The sequence below is a fragment of the Colossoma macropomum genome, unplaced genomic scaffold, assembly GCF_904425465.1.
Source record: "Colossoma macropomum unplaced genomic scaffold, Colossoma_macropomum, whole genome shotgun sequence".
Taxonomy (NCBI): Eukaryota; Metazoa; Chordata; class Actinopteri; order Characiformes; family Serrasalmidae; genus Colossoma; species Colossoma macropomum.
In genome coordinates this window covers 20292005-20305571 of record NW_023494795.1, presented here as the reverse complement: position 1 = coordinate 20305571, position 13567 = coordinate 20292005, and the positions used below count along the sequence as shown (strand labels likewise).

The 13567-nt window shown below is 38.1% G+C and overlaps 1 protein-coding gene across 2 annotated transcripts in view; it reads right to left on the bottom strand.

Annotated features, from left to right (window-relative positions):
* Positions 1–13567, bottom strand: part of LOC118815569 (1-phosphatidylinositol 4,5-bisphosphate phosphodiesterase beta-4-like) — a 92699-nt gene that overhangs the window by 67382 nt on the left and 11750 nt on the right. For both annotated transcript variants that reach the window (XM_036581777.1, XM_036581778.1), the window contains exon 3: positions 8796–8864. The gene's annotated coding sequence lies outside the window, so the exon portion shown is untranslated. The remainder of the gene's footprint in view (positions 1–8795; positions 8865–13567) is intronic.

Genomic DNA, 13567 nt, shown 5'->3' with positions numbered 1-13567 from the left:
TCCTCAGTGGATGACGTGACAACATGTTTGTCGAGGTGATACTGAGAACACAGAAATATCTTTGAATTGTTTTTGGTTCTGGCTAATTTCAGCTAGTAGTAGCCTAGTGACAGCTACCCAGTCTCTGTCTTCTCATGCACATTTCTAACATCTTTAACAACTAGCAACATCCATTAAGACACTCATGTTCTTAGTAGAAAGTATAACATAATATCCTTTCTTTATCGCTAGGGGTGTAATGATACATTCAGCATACAGTCTGATTTGTTTTGATTCACAATACTGGGTTTGCGATTCTGTATCGTCATGATACTTTTAACACAATTTGAATGATGAAAAATGATAACTACAATCATGTTGTTGCACAACTTACTAATGACACTAGGGCTGGGAGGCAGGAGGAGTGTTCCAGTGAGCTGTTGATTAGTGCTCATAATTTGCTAACTTTGATGTCCAAACAATGAGTTTGCATTAGATGGCATAATTAACAGAACAACCATTCTCTAGTACACATTCTGACATCTCCTTGATGCACAACATCACTACAATATCATCATGTCACGATGCATTGTCAAAGTCATATAAATCACAAAAATGAGCTGAATTTCTGCACTAAAATATCATATCTCTAGCAAAGCACTTTATTCATTTTACTGCATTTTTACACATAAATGTTACATTTGTCTGTAATGATAGTCCAGAGGATTCAGTCCCAATTCCTACATTTTATAAATATTTATATATCTGCATCAGCATCGACAGATATTACCTTAAAAATAGCAAATACTGGCTCACAATCCCTACAGTGAATCCCTAAAACTTTCCATATATAGAAATATATAAAACTCCATATATAGAACTGTTTAACTGAAAAAAGTGAGGACATTTCTGTTCTCCATGATATGCCTTTTACCATCAATATCATGTGAAATGCAAAATTTTACCCATTTGTCCAGCAAACTGAATCATTCATGACATGGATACATTGACTGGCATCAAAACTCTGCTTGACACAGACATTTTTCTGTCGATATAAACAGCCATGCACAGACACAATGGAAGCTTTTGGAGGTTTTTAGACACCCTCGCTGCAAACTTTAACATGAAAGAAGCTATTCAACACATTTGTGTTACTGTACAAGCCATTCAGCACTACTGCAATAGCACCTTAATCTTGCTGTTGAGTGTCTCCAGGCTGAGGCATGCTGTGCTTGACTCTGTGGTGTTGCTTTGGGTGGCAGAACGTGAATCAACAGTGCTAGTATTCCTCTAGCTCTTTGCTCATGAGAGGTCATTTGCTGTTACATTGACAGCTACGTGTGTGTGCGTGTGTGTGTGTTATGGGTCTCTGAACACTGCAAACAAAACACACCTCAAGCTTCCTTGTCTGCAAGGTTAAACATCCTTGCTTTTACAGCTGTAACCTGTTCTACAACACACAAACACCTAAATACACATGCACATGCCTCTTAAACCCAGATTAGGTTGATGTGAATGGTGAGAAGGTCACAGATGTGAAGAGCAAAAAGGTCTACATATGAAAATGTAATTTTATTATGGTTTACTCTACTGGTAAAACAAGCAAATCTAATTCACTTATAATCCCACTGACTTCCAAATACTAGCTAGAAGGTAATGTTATAACAAAAAAAAAATCAATCTCCAAATAACAGTATGATTGAGACCTTGTGCTGTTTTCTTTGTGGCCTTGTGATCTAAGTAGGACGTACCTGTGCACACAAAGCGCAGGCAAACACAAACCCCCCCTGTGTTTGAAGTGAAACCAAAGCAGTAATGAGTCATGCAGCAAGATGTACAGTATGATGAATTAATTCAGTTAGGCCACTGTTTGAAATTACATTGTTAAATGACATTAGAGCTAAATCGCATTAGCTTCAACCACATTAACTTAAGGTTAATGTTTTCCTACAATATCACGGTGGCGTCCCTGGGGGGAAAAAAAAAAAACAAAGCCATGATATCATGAAACCTGTGACCGGTCCAGTGGCAAAGTGCACGGCCATTAAAGCAAACCGCAACTGGAAGGCAGCACAGCAGCGTTCAAAACGTTTCACACTTCAAACTCGCTTTGTGAAACAAAAAACGGCCTTTAGCATTGCCTGCATAAATGTCTCACCAATCAATGCCCCAATTACTGGCTTCTGCTCAATGAAAGCGAGCGAGAGAGAGACTGGGAGAGCGTGCAAGAGAAAAATAGATAAAGAAAGATGGCTGCCAGCAGCATGGGGGAAGGCAGCTCCAGAGTAAACATTGTTTTGCATGGACAGAGATCCGGGCTCTACTGTATTAGCTTCAGAGCTTCCACGAACCATGTGTGTAGCAGCCATCAGCACTGGCATCGCTAAGCCAGTTTTATAGCCGCGCAAAGCATGTGAGGAAAGCCAGGAGCCGGCAAGTACACAAAACGCTTCTGCAAATCAAACAGAAGGGAAGGGAGCGGTCAAAATCCCCTCTTCAACCATTAGTCCTCATTCCAGCTGTCCACTGTTTAACTTTGTCATGTGAGGTTTCGCTCGTCCGTCTCTCAGGCTAACAGATTCCCTCATTACCTAGAGGGGGCATCTTCAGACTGAACACACTGAAGAAACGAATGGAGCGATGGGAATTATAAACGAGACAGGGCTGTGTAAACAGTGCTAACGCATGATGAACACATGGTACTTCATGTGCTATATGCTGTCTCATTCCATTGTTCAGTGGTGTCATGTCTCTTTAGTAAGAGTTTTGAAACACAAGCTTGTTCTGTGATATACTGAAGTCACTCAGGGGGCACCATACACAGGCTGAACAAACTGACAGAATGTCATACTTACACTGGCTGTCAACGGTTTGGGCTGTCAGTCTTTGTAATTTTTTTAATAGAAACAAAAATGTTTTCTGTCATAACTTACAGGGCCCACATCACTGAAGATCTTTTTTTCCTCTCAATTTGAAATAAAAGAGTTTGATGTGGTATGTAAACATTGGTAAAGTTTTAAAACTTACTGTTCACTTAGTCCATACAGTCCACATATAGAAACTAACCTGCTAAAACAGCCAGTTTAGCAGTTTAGCCCAAGTTTATTATAGTTTTGAAATTTTCTTTAGTTTCTCATTTTGGTTTTTAAGGGTGCATTAATAGTTTAAGTTTAGTTTTTATTTTCTGAAAACAAATAGTTTTAGTTTGTTTATTATTTAGTTTCAGTTTTTGATATTATGATGAACGCTGTGATAGCAGGCATTTGATAAGAGTAGAATAAAATTAGCATAACAGTAGACTGCGCTAGGCTCCAATTTTCCTTAGACACCAACTTCTAAACTCCCATTTATGCACTGAAAACACTAAAACTAAAGTTTTTTTTTCACAGTAATTCTACTTAGTTTTAGTTTGTTTGTCAGGATATTATAGTTTTGAATCAGTTTTTGTGTTTTTACAAATCTTTCTGCTTCTATTACAGTTGAGGAGCTATTTTTTTCACCACTAGTTTTTGTTCTAGTGATAGTTTTAGTTGTCTGTAATAACCTTGGTTTAGCCCTACCTACTCAACTCATTTGAAGTTATAAGGAATGTTTCAGCCTTGCTTTTGGAATGAAGCACAATACAGAGCAGCCGATCAGAACAATGATAATTTCCATACCGTCTTAACGACACAGTAACAAAAACAGCCTATGTTAATCTAAGAGATAAAAAGAGGTTGGAAAACAGTCGTGTAAAAATGGTACATAAACCTAGAAAAATGTCTTAAGGGAATGTCATGTTAAAATAAAACACAAGAAAAATATTTTCAGGTGTGAAAATATTTTGGTTCTAAGGTCAAGATCTGATCAGTTTTTAATGAGATTCCAAAGATTTTTCAAAGTTTCTGCTTAATTAAATCATTAAGATGTAAAGAAAGTCATTCAGAATGGTTTGATGTGAAATGCTCGGCCAGAACTGTTCACAGCAACAGATGTGTTGAGTTTAATGTATCTACAGCATTAAGTGCCTCATAGGAAGTTCTTACAAAAAATGGGTATTAATACACTGCTTGATTTTTGAAATAAGGTTTTGGCCTAAAATGTAGTTGTTTAATATTTTCATAGTGCAGATGTACATGCAGGCTATTGAGGCAAAATAGTCCCAAAAAAACAACATTTACAGTTTTTTTTTCAGATTTACCATATGTTTCTATTAACATCATTACCTATAAAAACTCAAAAGACGTGAAGATTCACTGGTGGTTTTGGATAGTAAATAAAATTGGCTCTATTTGTGTTGTGGACATCACAATCCTTGGTTACACAATCCTTGGATGGATCACCATCATTTCAAAGAAATTACAGCCAGTAGGCTCCAATAAACTGTTTAGATTTTTTTGCCTTTTTACGTGTATTAAAACAGCATATAAAATGTGCAAGCACCTGTGACAGTATTAGCTAGACATTTATGTCAACCCACAAGCGTATCAGCACTCACCAACATTCAAATCTTTCAGATGTTTAAACAAGCCACATGTGCTTTTAACAAAAGAAAACTGAAGAACCATTATGTAGGCAAAGACCTTCATACCAAGGAAGGGAATTTGATGAATATGTTAGGTTAGCATTGTAAAATATATTCAAAGCATTGTAAATAGCTATTTTATGTCTTTTCAGATAATAATCCAAAAAGTACTTAACAGTAACAGTGAAATATTATGTAACATCAAAAGAAGGCAAGATGTTCTCAAAATTTTGATGGGCAGTGTAGCTCCAAATGAAATGCACACATTTGGTATACAGCTGAAAACAGCTGATTAAACAATGACCTCTCAGGTCATTTCAGCTGAAAACTAGATTTGTTTTCATTCAAAGTTTTTCATCACAAGCCAAAGCATCTATCTTTGTGTATGACCCTTTGTAAGTGTTTGTTTTCGCTTGTTTGTGTGAGCGTGTGCATGGAGGAGTATGCATGAAGATCAGCTAATAGGGTTAAAGCTTCACCTTTCACACTGGGCCAGCAGGCCTGCAAGGGACTGGCTTTCTGGCTTTTCTGCCTTTTGTCCACAGTCAAGTGGAGAGAGGACAGAAAGAGAGAGTGAGGGCAGCATGAGCGGGGGTGGGTACAGCCCTGACGGCCCTATAATCTGTAGTATTTGGTAAGCACAGCAGCGAGCAGGCAGCAGGGGAGACTCCTGCTTAAGATGACACAGAGGTCAGGGCACATTTTTGAAGGCCTTTGAGGATTACTTTTGCATAACCTTTAGTAACCTCCTTATGTAACAATAACCAGGGATTGGTGAGGTTTTGAAGGACAAGACAGACTCTTTTGGTGTGTCAACAGTAGGTTGCTACAGGTGAAAACATAATAGAACATCAGAAAATGTTACATGCTCTAGAGGTTGTAACAAAACCTTCTATCACAGAAATACTAATTTCATAGAATTTCATAAGGGCAGCTGGTGTTTTGTTGTAAAAACTGAAAAAAATGGAAGTACAAGAAGATTTTAATTCAGGAAAGGCTTGTTAATACCACTATGCCTGGGCACCATGGCAACATAAACTCATTTGCTGCCGGTTAAAGACTTTATTGATTTATTGATTTATTTCATGCAAACCAAAAAAAAGACATGAGTATTCCCACTTCTAAACATGTTAGGTGATGTGAAATCCTACATTTATTACACGTTTATTATCCCATAATATAGACAACATAAACAGATACAGACACAACTTTCACTGAAGGATATTTTTATTATGTTCTTTTATTTGAGAAAGATTAAGCTTAATCTCACATGCTATCACTGTGTTTGCTCCTGTGTCCATTTTAGTGTTAGGAACTGGAAAAAAAGTGTTGCTATTATAACTAGCAGTAGTAGTATTGCAGGAAGTACATCTGCTGATGCTTCTGGACACATCAGCAGTAATGTTATTTTAGCATCACTGGATTTACTTACAGACAGCATACTTACAGAGTTGAAGCTTAATCTTAGTCACAAAAGATACAGAAAAAAAAACTCACCAAAACTCAATTTAACCATTTACCACCATTATTTTCCACACAGGTTACCTGAACACGAGGATTCTGTTACCGGTACAGACCTGCTTGTTAATTAGCTGATTAGTTGTACCAGGTGTGTCCAAGCAGGGCTCCACAATATGCAGGGCAGAGGTCGTCCATGATCAGGATTTGGAGTCGTAACGAATATCATAATGAAATTATGATTATAGCTAGTGACCTCCAGCACTAATTGGCAAGTCTGAGCAGGGCCTGAATGTGGGACTGTACTAGAAGTGCGATGTTTATTTATTGAACCAGTTGCCAGAAATATGTATTTCTGTAGATTAGCAGGGCAAAGGATCACCTCAGCCTACTTCACACACGCAACCTCGGGTTCTACCAGTCCAGGTTTGCCCAAACATGGTCAAAACTTGAAAGAGAGAGAGCAGGGACAACTGTCAGATCTCCCTACTCGCCCCCAATCTGCAGAGAAAGCTCAGCAAAATAAGAATTCCAGCTGAGGGGATTAAATATGGAAGAGATAGTCTCTGGGCCAACTACCCTTTGGCTACAACATTAGGAGACAGCAATATTGGGACTGAATATTATTGTGGCAGCTAATAATAGCATGGAATGTTACAGCCTGTTGCAGGTTTATCCCATTTCTTTCCCTCGTTTTCCGGGTTGAATGTGAGCATTCATGAAGAAGACGGGAGCTAGATGGATAGATAGAGAGATACAGAGAGAGACAGCAGAAGGGTAGGGGGGTGAGAGAGGCACAAGCGAAACTAAGGCAGAGAGAAAGCTCCACAACCCCCTGAATTATCTCTCTGCCCAAATATGTACCTATAAGAAACGCTTCACCAAATTATAGCTTCTGCCCCTCTAACCCCCTCTACAGATAAGGCAACAGGAGAATAAGGGAGCATTTTTTCCAGATTCACCGAAATAGAACACTGCCTTATACAGAGGCAGGCAGGCAGGAGAGGGCAGCAGGGGTTAAATAATTCCCCAACTGTACAGAGAGCAAGCTGACGCACAATCACATGCTTGGCCAAAACACAGCTTGAATAAAGATTACATAATGCTCTCATAAAGGTGACAACCATAGGTATCTGAGGATATTACTGCTTTGAGTTAGTCCATCAGATTTTGTATCTCAAGGGGTAAAACTTGCCTTTTCGGCATAATTAGTCAAGGTCTTTTGAGGTGAACTATTTAAAAGCGAGCCGCAATTAATATGATGTATAGCCGCACAAGTCCATGAAAGCCGTTTACAGGGGAACGAGAACGAGCAGTCATTTCCCAATACATGCAGTTGTTTCAAAAGCCTTAAAGCAAAAGAAAATTCTCCTTGATTCTTCATCAGCGTTGAGCTGTGATCCCTACCATTCGACTGCCCCTCCTACTTCGCTTTTATCTTACTAGAGGGAGAAAACCTTTCTTGACAAACAAACACCACACAGATGTTGCTCCGCTCTGACACCATACATCTCCATGGCAACCCTATTCCAGGGGACCGCCGGGCCGTAATAGCCACTGCTCTGCTGCGCTGAGGCAGGATGACTTACTGTGCATGTCTCCTGATAGCACTTTACACTCCAAATGGGATCCCAGTGTATATAGAGGCCTATTCACTTGAGAGTTTTTTCCCCAGAAGAAAAAACATATCAAAACAATGCACATCTCCCAGGAGCTACAATTATCCAATTTATCAGTGTCTGGGTAAAATACAGTAACTGATGCCTAGTAAACATGGGCAGAAAGTGTTTCATGACTACATGCAAATATAATTCTACGACAAACGTGCCACTCAATAACATCAATATCAACTTCAGCATGTTGGCACACCACGCACCCAATCGTCATCACTAACCATAAAGCAACTTTGCATATCTTTGTGAATAAATGCTTGTTCTTTGCTTATTAAACTCCTTAATATCACAGTAGTAGGTAATCCTAGAAATTCCATACACATCAGCAAACACAAGTATTTTTATAATCCTCTGTTCAACAAATATATTATTATACCAGTTTCAGTCATAAAATCATATATGCACTACTGTTCAAATGTTTGGAACCCTGTATTATATTAAAATTCCTGTTATTTTATTTAATAACAACAAACAGCATAGATTGAAATATTAATAAATATTACTGGTAAAACAGTGATTCCAAAGTTTTGAACAGCAGTGTTTGATTCACACCAAAAACTCTGCAGCTAAAGGATAGCTATATTCATAGTGGTGGGAAAATAATACACTGACTACAGACTATACTGACCAGACAACATTCTTTTAAAACTTTTTGTTAGTCACCTTATTTTCTCCACTCGCTAGCTTCCACAACCACAATGTTAAATAACCTGAAACTGTACACATTCAAACTGATTCTGGGCCTGTGGCAGCGTGTTGTAAGTACAAAGCTGTCTTTCACTTACATGATGGTAATAACTGCGATGTAATTTATTGTATTCATGTGGAAATGATGTACACATTTAAATCAAGGAAATTCAATGCACACTTTTTCAATGAACAGTATTCTGTGTAACTGGACATCTGTTTTTTTTTGCAGTTTAACTTTAATGTTCTACATGCTACATTAGTGTCAGTACTGTGATTCTACAAAACGCTGGACAGTATCTACAAAAAAGCTGAGTCTGGACGTAAGGTGACAAATCACACAGTGGACAGACACCAGCGACGCTGGACAAGTTATTTACGCTCACTATCGCAGACACTTCCTCCTAAAATCACATTGTGTTGGTGTAAGACTGTCAGTGATTGTGGGGCTCATGATTAATGCTCTATTAATTTAAATACACACTGAGTCTAACCTTATCAGACAGATGTTAGAGTTGCGTCAGGGACAGCTAGACAGCTGAGAACAGCAGTTGGATGACGTTCTGCAAACAAACACAGAAACAATAACGTTAGGAAGAAACTATTACACAGATGAAAAAAAATTCAGTGAGGGGGCCTTTATGGGTCTTTGGAAAAGAACAAAAGAAATAGAGATAAAAAAAAGGATTATAACATTAATAGTTACACTTTATTTTGATGGTCCGCTGTTCACTTTCAAATCAAAACAAAAATGATGTATAACTTTAAGTATATCATCACTGAAGACAAAGCCTTGTATCTCCAAAATGGTAACTCTACAGGAGAAAAAAATTATCAGATTTTTTAATTATAGTAAAAAAAGGAAATATTTTTTTTGTTTTTGAATCTTGGCCCATTTATCATGACATTTTCACACAATGTAAATTTAAGATGGCATTTTCCAATTATGGGGGAAAAAATTGGAGCAATGATACACAGACTTTGTTATCTCATATACAATGCAATTGCAATTAATGTAAATTTATTTTACATTTTTAAGACAAGATACTTTGTCGATGCTCACCTTGTATTTAACTTATAGTCAATTAAACCTCTTAAATTGGGCTTAACTCTGCATCTACCATTAACTGTAAGTCCAAGTAACTTCAACCTCAACCCAAAGCTTAAACCCAAGTCTCAACCTCAGACACTCTGATATGTACACGTTAAGCCGGCCACAGCTGTCAGGATTTTGTCAGCTGCATTCTGACTGTGTAGGTACTTTGGTGCCCTGCTATTAAGCTGTCTGATGGGAAACACATTTATGCAAACAGGTGCCCACACTGCATACCATGACGAGTCTATTAAAGCAAGATATAGCAGCTGGACTTTAAAAGTTTATAGTATCACATCTTTATAACTTTCCTTTTAAGAATTTATAGTTTGTAAATGAGATATAGTTGTATGCAAAACACAGCTGATCGAATTACATGTTTTGTTGAGTGTCTAAGTGAAAACAAATGAACACATCCACTATGGAGAACACGTTTTAATTATTTTAGTGCATAATATCTATTTATTTCATAATTGTAACATATTAAAACTTTTGCATATGACTGTATGCTGACATGCTCAACAAATACCACTTCATGGGTGTTTCTGTTGTGGCCAAATGTCACCTACCCCTACACAACACACAAAAACAACAGCCCTAACTCTCTGGATTATCAAGTTTCACCAGATAGATTGTAAAAATTTGAGCATTTGTTGATAAAATTGAAAATAAAAATAACGTTTGATTAAAATTAAATATTTAGAAACAAAAGTGAATGCTGTAAAATAGCAGCACCCATCCACTGAGAGGCATTCTGGCATGTCACTCATATGCTTTCTTAATATACTGGAAGGAACTGAGTCACTGAATTTACAGCATCATCTTTCAACATCAATATTATCTTGATATCTTGAATATTTTCTTTATTTTGGTAATAATTGTGCTGATGTGATTCATTCACCTGCTAATGATGTACACATTTGAATCACATGAATTCAAGACATCACCTTTTTCAGTCTATCCAGTTTCCACATTTCAGAACCTACTAAACTTGTATCAGTTTCTGACACTTATTACTACAGTAAAAACAGTAATGTGAAACTAAAAATACAGCCGTGTCAATGGAACACTCACTCTCAACAACCTGCTCTTCACCTCTTATCCCCCTCTACTTTATGGCCAACAGAAGAGACAGGCAGAGCTGCAGAAACTTCAACATATCAAGCGGTTTCATATAGTGAAGTAGTCCTCTGAAAGCTCTCCAAATACTTGAGCTTCAGGCCATAAAAGTTAACAGTCATTACTACATGATGTAGGCATGATGGGGGCCATTCATATTCTTTAGTGTCGCTGGAGGGACATCGATTTGTGTCGGTCTGGAAATGAAGATCTTGATTTTTTTTTTGTTGTTGTTGAGAATCTCAAGTGAATGCATCACCTATAATGATTTATGTTACAAATACATCCATTCTAAATATCCCAAGCAGTAAGCAGCCACAACCAGCTTTCCAATTTGTCACTGCAATCAAATAGGAAAACTGATCTCCTGTTCAAAACCCCTGTCTCTCCTTATAGTAGGTAAATCCATGTAATGAGAGGTGTATTTTTAGAAGCGAACGCTGTGATGTCAGGTAACGTCAAGTGTGGCTACAAATATTCTCTTGATTAGATCAGCCGATAAAATGGCTATAATCCCAAAACCCATGGAGAATCTCAATTGTTTACAGCATCGACAGGCTCTGTTATGGAAAAATACAACACCTTTGACTCCTAAGACTGCTGCACTGGGATTTCAGTTAGCAGAAACAGCACTGTATGTTTCTCTGACAGAGTTTGGGTATTACCACGGCTATAAAAAGGACTGCTGCGAAAAGAGGTATTGCATTCAAATATCAAACGTCACCCTTTAAAATAGTGTGGGATGCAGGAATCAGCAGGAACAAGGCAGCTTTAAGATGCTGTAATTACAGAAGGAGTGGTGGGAGTAATTAGAGAGTGAATGGCGTTTCCTGAACACAGCAGAGGTGTTGACATAGCACAGACAGCCCGCCTTCATATTCCTCACAGTTGCTTCACAGGGTTCTGGTGAGATTACGGAGAGGGCCTCATATAACTCCCTTCTCCATTCACTAGTGGAGGGGGCTGACATGCATTGCTGAAAAGTTGTGAAACCTGTGATGCGCTTACTTTGAGTTCCGCTCACATAATTCACCTCTGGAGTCCAAGAGTAATTAGCGTTTGACCTTCACACTGTCATCAAAGTGGACAAGGTGTATGTGAGGGATGAACAGCACACCTCCTCAGCCACAGGTGCGCAAGTATGTACAGTAACTTTCATGTGTTTAAAATCATTTGTTGTAAAAATCAATAATGATCAGTAGCAGAATTAACTACTATAAAGCAATACATCAGCAGGTTTTTCAAGACATTTTATTCAAAATAGCACATTTTTTGCATCTATCTTTTTGCATTCATTCCTTTGTACGTTCTCTGTCTGAAGACTTCATTACCAATTTTTTCAATACAAAGCATTCTGGATGTTAATTTTATCATTTAATTTATATTAAACAGCTTTCAAAAATTCCAAACACATTCAGTGACGCCCATGGTCAGTCCACTGTGAACGCAAGCATTTTCTTTGTTTAATGTGCAAATTTTTCTCTTCATTGTCAATTGTCTGAGTAACGGCTTCTTGAAAGCTACACATCCTTTCAGACACTGTGAGAGTTGTATTCTCACAGTGGAAGGATAGACAGAAACAGCTGGGGATTTTTTTCAGATCTGAAGCAAGAGTGGAGCTTCATGTTCTTTCTCTCCCTCAAAGATAAAAACTTAAAGTAATGTTCACGAGTTTCGGTGTTTTTTCAGGTTCGCATGGTTTTGGAGTTCCGTTGTTTCTATGAATATCTCTCAATTTCAACTCTATAATCATTTTTTGAATACAGTTTTGAAAATTTCACTTTTTTTTCACTTATTCCCATTTGACTTTCCCTTTCCTTATGCAGTGCATTATCTTATATCTTATCTTCTCAGAAATACCTACTAAAAATGAATTTATTATACTTTCAGTGAAAATTAAATAAATGAATGGTGCTCTCTAACTTTTGCACAGTAAATTATGAATCTCAAAACTTTGCAATGACAAGAAAACAAGCTCTCTAACACAGTGTCCTTGAGAGCAGCGCCTCAAGGCTAAACTTTAGCATTTGCTATAAAACAGTTGCTAGGTTAGCCTAATTAGCCATGGCAGGCAGCCTTAACCATGCTAAATAAAACAGTGCTGAATAAGAGCAACATGCCCTTTGGTCAGATAAAATAGAGAGGTTTTTTTTTTACTTTGATTATTTTTTCTCAGAAGTAGATATAAATTGTTCACTTGTAAAAATGAGAAATGTAGGCTCAATGATTACGTTTGGAAACGCTAGGGAGATCCTCTTGGCAGACATGTACAAACATTTAAAATGTAACATTAGATAAAAATAACAGACTTTAACCTATTGCAGACGATGCTAGTTAATGATAAAAAGCCTTCTGCCCATCAGCCTGTTGTAAAAATATCAAGCAGACTAATGGTATACAGTTTATCAGAGAATAAAACTGCACAATTGCCAGAGCAAGTGAAAGCATAAGAGGGTGCTCTAGCAGTGGTCCCAGTTGTGCCTCAAGGGGATGGGGGGGTCTGCGGAGACCTCCAGGAGCCGTCGTCACATTGTCCATCCTAACGGCACGCTGTCTGTCCCTCAAGCAGTAGAAATGAGACCTGTCACTCACTGTCTACTTCTATGCCAATACCTTCTCCAGTCTCACCACACCAGACCTCCATCTCCCCTCCCATTGCCTAATTAGCAAATTCCATTAGCTTGGTGGTAGCTTGGTGTCCAGGGCCTGCTTTATAGGCACCTGTTCCTGCCAGTTGCTCACACACACGACTGCCTGCTTAAACGTGACAGAGCTCCGTCAGGACCACCATCAATTACTCTGCATGTGCGTGTGGAAGGTGGGGATCTGGCGCTCTTTGTGTTGGTCTGGAGGAGGAATTATGATGAGCTGAAGTGTGCATGTGTGAGTGAAAAACTGTAAAATGTAAAGCAATTAATGTGTCTAATCCACTGCCCAGTCACAAATCTCAATTTCAGCAAAAACAATCCAATAGCAATTGCTATACAATAGGGAAAGCATGTGTGTCACAATTCTTATCATACTGAGGCCTGTAACAAATTCCTCTTGTTCAGG